The sequence below is a fragment of the Triticum aestivum genome, chromosome 5A (genome assembly GCF_018294505.1).
Source record: "Triticum aestivum cultivar Chinese Spring chromosome 5A, IWGSC CS RefSeq v2.1, whole genome shotgun sequence".
NCBI lineage: Eukaryota > Viridiplantae > Streptophyta > Magnoliopsida > Poales > Poaceae > Triticum > Triticum aestivum.
The window spans coordinates 99915836-99922802 of NC_057806.1; positions in this window are offsets into that span (position 1 = coordinate 99915836).

Consider the following 6967-nt stretch of genomic DNA (forward strand, 5'->3'; position numbering starts at 1 on the left):
TCCGATGATGTGTGAGTATTTTACTTCAGACCTTCGGGTCCATAGCTAGTAGCTAGATGGCTTCTTCTCTCTCTTTGGATCTCAATACAATGTTCTCCTCGATCTTCTTGGAGATGTATTTGATGTAACTCTTTTTGCGGTGTGTTTATCGAGATCCGATGAATTGTGGGTTTATGATCAAGTCTATTTATGAACAATATTTGAATCTTCTCTGAATTCTTTTATGCATGATTGGTTATCTTTGCAAGTGTCTTCGAATTATCAGTTTGGTTTGGCCTACTAGATTGATCTTTCTTGCAATGGGAGACGTGCTTAGCTTTGGGTTCAATCTTGCGGTGCACGATCCAAGTGATAGAAAGGGAAACGACACGTATTGTATTGTTGCCACCGAGGATAAAAAGGTGGGTTTATATCAAATTGCTTGAGTTTATCCCTCTACATCATGTCATCTTACCTAATGCGTTACTCTGTTCTTATGAACTTAATAGTCTAGATGCATGCTGGATAGCGATCGATGTGTGGAGTAATAGTAGTAGATGCAGGCAGGAGTCGGTCTACTTGTCACGGACGTGATGCCTATATTCATAATCATGCCTAGATATTCTCATAACTATGCTCAATTCTATCAATTGCTCGATAGTAATTTGTTCACCCATCGTAATACTTATGCTATCTTGAGAGAAGCCACTAGTGAAACCTATGGCCCCCGGGTCTATTCTCCATCATATAAGTTTCCAATTTATTTTACTTTGCAATTTTTACTTTCAATCTATATCACAAAAATACCAAAAATATTTATCTTATCATTATTATATCTATCAGATCTCACTCTTGTAAGTGACCCTGAAGGGATTGACAACCCCTTTATCGCGTTGGTTGCGATGTTCTTATTTGTTTGTGTCGGTATGAGGGACTTGCGTGTGGACTCCTACTAGATTGATACCTTGGTTCTCAAAAACTGAGGGAAATACTTACGCTACTTTGCTGCATCACCCTTTCCTCTTCAAGGGAAAACCAACGCAGTGCTCAAGAGGTAGCAGTCTACCAAGGATAATCGACATGTTGTCGTCCTCTGGCATCTCAAGTATAACAAAGTCAGCCAAAGTAGTAACATTAGCAACAACAACGGGCACGTCCGCACAAATACCGATAGGTATGGCTGTTGATTTGTTAGCCATTTGCAATGATATTTCAGTAGGTGTGAGTTTATTCAAATCAAGTCTTTTATATAAAGAGAATGGCATAACACTAATACCAGCCCCTAAATCACATAAAGCAGTTTTCACATAATTCTTTTTGATAGAGCAAGGTATAGTTGGTATTCCTGGATCTCCAAGTTTTTTAGGTACTCCATCTTTAAAAGTATAATTAGCAAGCACAGTGGAGATTTCAGCTTCTGATATTTTTCTCTTAGTGGTGATGATGTCTTTCATATACTTTGCATAAGGAGGCATTTTAAGGGTATCAGTCAAGCGAGTACGCGAAAAGACTGGCCTCAGCATTTCAGCAAAGCGTTCAAATTCTTCATCATCTTTCTTTTTAGTTGACTTGGGTGGACATGGCATAGGTTTTTGAACCCATGGTTCCCTTTCTTTACCGTGTTTCCAAGCAATGAAGTTTCTTTTATCATATCTTGTATTCCTAGGTTGTGGGTTATTACGATCAATTGGTGGTTCTATCTCAACATCATTGCCTGGTTCTTTACTATTTGGTTGAGTATTTTCATGAACCCCATCATTATCTTTTTTGTTACCAGAAGGTGAGTGTTCACTACCAGGTTCAGTTTTAGCATCAGAGATAGAAACTTCATTATCATTATCAGGAGGTTTCTCTACTTCGGGTTCACTAGAAGCATGTGAAGTCCTATTATTTTTCTTTTTCTTTTATTTTTAGAAAGGCTAGGTACAGTGGTGTTGTTCCTTTGTGAATCTTGTTCAATTCTTTTTGGGTGTCCCTCAGGATAAAGTGGTTCCTGAGTCATTTTACCTCCTCTAGTTGCAACTCTAACAACAAAGTCATGTATATTATTATTCATTTTATCTAGCAACTCTCTTTGAGATTTAGCAACTTGTTCTAACTGGGTTTGTACCATAGAAGCATGCTTTCCAACACCTCTAACATCATTTGAGATTGTAAATAACAAGTCACTCAAGCGAGCAATCATATCAGAATTGTATTTCAATTGTTTCATAGCATTTGCATTGAAGTGATGTTGTTTTCTAATATAGTTTTCAAACTCATAAAGGCATTGGCTAGGGTGCATATTGTGAGGATTGTCATTATCATTGAATTTCATTCGAGAATTTACCTCTACCACCTTAGGAAGTTGTGGTGTATTAAGCCCATGTATTTCTTCGATAGGAGGTAAAATTTTAACATCCTCGGTTTTAATACCTTTTTCCTTCGTGGATTTCTTTGCCTGTTGCATATCTTCAGGACTGAGATATAATATACCCCTCTTCTTCGGAGTGGGTTTAGGCGGTGGTTCAGGAAGATTCCAACCATCATAATTTTTCAATATGTTATTCAATACTTCTTCAGCTTGCCCAACAGTTCGTTCCCTGAAAACACAACCAGCACAACTATCTAGGAAGTCGCTAGAAGCATTGGTTAGTCCATTATAGAAGATATCAAGTATCTCATTTTTCTTAAGAGGATGATTAGGCAAAGCATTAAGTAACTGGCAAAGCCTCTCCTAATCTTGTGGGAGACTCTCTTCTTTAATTTGCACAAAGTTAAATATTTCCTGTAAAGCAGCTTGTTTCTTATGAGCAGGGAAATATTTTTTAGAGAAGTAATAAATCATATCTCGGGGACTACGCACACAACCAGGAGCAAGAGTATTGTACCAAGCTTTAGCATCACCCTTTAATGAGAACGGAAATAATTTGAGAATAAAGTAATAAGGAGTCTTCTCATCATGAGGAAAAAGGGTGGCTCTGTCATTCAACTTAGTAAGATGTGCCACAACAGTTTCAGTTTCATAACCACGGAAAGGATCAAATTCAACCAAAGTAATTAACTCTAGGCTGACAGATAATTCATAATATTTATCCTCAATAAAGATAGGTGAAGTAGCAAACTTAGGATCATATTTCATTCTAGCATTCAAAGATTTTTCTTTATACTTCATAGTAATTTCTCTAGATCATCTCTATCCTTACAAGCAAGAATATCTCTAGTTGTCTCCTAATTCATAACATAACCTTCCAGTACCTTAGGCAATTCATATCTAGGAAGGCTAGTTGTAGAAGGTGTTTCAGGAGTTTTAGTTTCAAGCTCATCATCAAATTCAACAACATCATGTTGTATTACTCTAGCAATTTGTTCATCAAGAAAATTACCAAGTGGCACATCATTATCATAAAGCAAGGAACTAGCATCATCATAAGTATCATTCATAGCAGAAGTAGCATCATCAATAACTTGCGACATATCAGGATTAATAGCATGTGGTGTTGTTGCAAGTTTACTTATAATAGAAGGTGAATCTAAAGAAGAACTTGATAACAGTTCCTTACCTCCCCTCGTCTTAGAGGGATAAATCTTGGTCTTAGCATCCTTCAGATTCTTCATAGTGATAAATTGATAATAATACCAAGTAACTCAACAAATATAGCTATGCTCCCCGGCAACGGCGCCAGAAAAAGGTCTTGATAACCCACAAGTATTGGGGATCGCAACAGTTTTCGAGGGTATATTATTCAACCCAAATTTATAGATTCGACACAAGGGGAGCCAAAGAATATTTGAAGGTATTAGCAGCTGAGTTTTCAATTCAAGCACACCTGGAGATTAATTATCTGCAGCAATGTGATTAGTAGCAAAGTAATATGATAGTTTGATAGTAATGACAGTAGCAATGGTAACAATAATAGTGATAATAATAGTTTTGTAGCAAGTGCAATAGTAACGATAGCAATGGTAACTTAGCAAGAAAAATATAAGATAAATTCGCAGGCATTGGATCGGTGACTTGTTGGATGATATTCATCATGAGACAGTCATAACCTAGGGCGATACGACACTAGCTCCACTTCATCAATATAACGTAGGCATGTATTTCGTAAATAGTCATACGTGCTTATGGAAATAACTTGCATGACGTCTTTTGTCCCACCCTCCCGTAGCAGCGGGGTCCAATTGGAAACTAAGGGATATTAAGGCCTCCTTTTAATAGAGAACCGAAACAAAGCATTAACGCATAGTGAATACATGAACTCCTCAAACTACGGTCATCACCGGGAGTGGTCCCGACTATTGTCACTCCAGGGTTGCCACATCATAACACGTAGTAGGTGACTATAACTTGCAAGATCGGATCTATAACATGGATATAATGGTGATAACATAAACGGTTCAGATCTCAAATCATGTCACCCAGGCCCAAAGTGACAAGCATTAAGCATAGCAAAGTCATAGCAACATCAATCTTAGGACATAGTGGGTACTAGGGATCAAGCCCTAACAAAACTAACTCGATTACATGATGAATCTCATCCAACTCCTCACCAACTAGTGAGCCTACAGAGGAATTACTCACTCTCGGTGGGGAGCATCATTGAATTGGCGATGGAGAAGGGTTGGTGATGATGAAGAACGAAGATTCCCCTCTCCGGAACCCCAAACGGACTCTAGATCTGGCCTCCCGATGAAGAACAGGAGGTGACGGCGGCTCCGTCTCGTGATAATTCTTTCTCCCTGATTTTTTCTGGAAAATAGGTATTTATGGAGTTGGAATCAGGGTCTACGGGGCCACCAGGTGGGGACAACCCACCTGGGCACGCCAGGAGCAGGGCGCGCCCTGGTGGGTTGTGCCCACCCAGGTGCCCCCTCCGGTGGATCTTGGCTCTAGAAATCCTCTTTATTTATATACAAATTCCTCGCAAAGTTTTGTTCCATTCTGAGAACTTTTATTTCTGCACAAAAACAACTCAATGGTAGTTCTGCTGAAAACAACGTCAGTCCGGGGTTAGTTTCATTCAAATCATGCAAATTAGAGTCCAAAACAAGAGGAAAAGCGTTAGGAAAAGTAGATACGTTGGAGACGTATCACCAATGAACCCTCATACTCCCCTCCGCGTGGGCATCCACCTGCCTCGTTTTCCCTGGCCCTGCGTCGTTCCCTTCCTAGGCCTCGCCTTCGTCCACCGCCTTCATTCTCTCGGTGTGGCATGGTCAATGAGGTCAAAGAACGACATCCATCAGAAGAGGACTTTAGACGGTTAGGCTAATAGCTGGACCCACCAGCTACATCTTCAAACATAAGGGAGTGTTGGGAAACATTGCATGGCAAAACAAAAATTTCTATGCACACGCAATGATCTATCCATGGAGATGCATAGCAACAAGGGGGAGAGTGTGTCTACGTACCCTCGTAGACCGTAAGCAGAAGCGTTTAACAACGCGGTTGATGTAGTCGTACTCTTCGCGATCCGATCATGATCCAACCGATCTAGTGCCGAATGGACGGCACCTCCGAGTTTAGCACACGTCACTACAAAAAAATACACATCCGTGACATTTTGGGCAGAACGATTTTTTTTGTCATGCTGATGCACTTCTATGACGATAATTGTGACAAAACCCGGTATCATCATAGATGTGGAGGGATCCTACTTATATGACAAAAAATCATGATAGAAAATGGGCTTTTTGTCCTGGCGGGTAGGAGACGCAGTTGCATGACATTCTTTGGGCCGTTCATGACGGAAAAAACCATGGTAGAAGCGAGGGCGAGGAAAATATCGGGGAGTTCCCGGTTATGGTGGGTGTTCGGGGGCCGAGCAATGCGCGTTTCTCTCGTACACGTATGCACATGGGTGCGAGGCGTTCGGCTCTAACTGAAACCAAGCAAGGCATTTTCCTACTGAACCTGAGCGATTGCACTACAGGTTACGCATTACTGAACCCGAGCGATCTATCAATCCCTGGCTGTTAACTGAACCCGATCGAGCGATTCCTTCGCTACTACTGCTAACTGAAGCCGATCGAACCTGCTGCCTCTTGATGAACAATGAGCGTAGTTGGGGGTGGATGAATAGTTCCCGGTTGGGGTTGGATGAACAGGACGATCGGGGTCCTATTCATACAACCTCGTGGTAGTAGAGGTTGTTGCCGCTAGATGAATAGGACCCTGATCGATCGAGCTGGTTGGGGGTGGATGAATAGGACCCCATGGAGGGCTGGATGAACAGGACGACCCCGTGGAGGGCTGGTTGAACAATAGCCAGTGGAGGGCTGGATGAACAGTTGCCTGTGGAGGGGTGGTTGAATAGGACCCCGTGGAGAGGGCTGGTTGAATAGTAGCCGGTGGAGGAGAGGTGGAGGCTGGATGAACATGAGCCCATGGATGAATAGTCGCAGGTGGATGATGGATGAGGTCGACAGTGGATGAACAGTAGCCCGTGGAGGCTGGAGGAGGTCGATGGTGGAGATGAACAGTAGCCCATGGAGTCCCGTTTTGCGGTGCGCCACACCCCTCCTGATGAACATGACCCCCGTTTTGACTGTAGCGCTCCAACACAAGTCTGTTTCCTCCGTTTTGCCATACGCCACACCCCTCCCGATCAACAGGACCCTGTTTCGACCGTAGGAGGTCGAAGAGAGGTTTGTTTCCTCCGTTTTGCGGTATTCCACACCCCTCCTGGTGAACAGGGTCCCATTTCGACCGTAGGCGGTCGAACATAAGGTCGTTTCCTCCGCTCTGCGGTATGCCATGCCTCGTTTCGATCGGCTGTTCCGCCCAAGCCGTTTGGCTCCTGATGAACAACACGTGTTCCATTACCTCTCGATGAACACGATGACATAGTTTCTTCATTCCGACCCAGCCATGTACACAAGCCTTGGCCATACGTATGCGCAAGTAGGCGTTCGAGACGCCGCCCGTATGTATGTACGTGGCCGTATTTACTTTCTTGCACCCTGGTTGTACGTACGTGTACACGATATTAACGGGACTGCATGA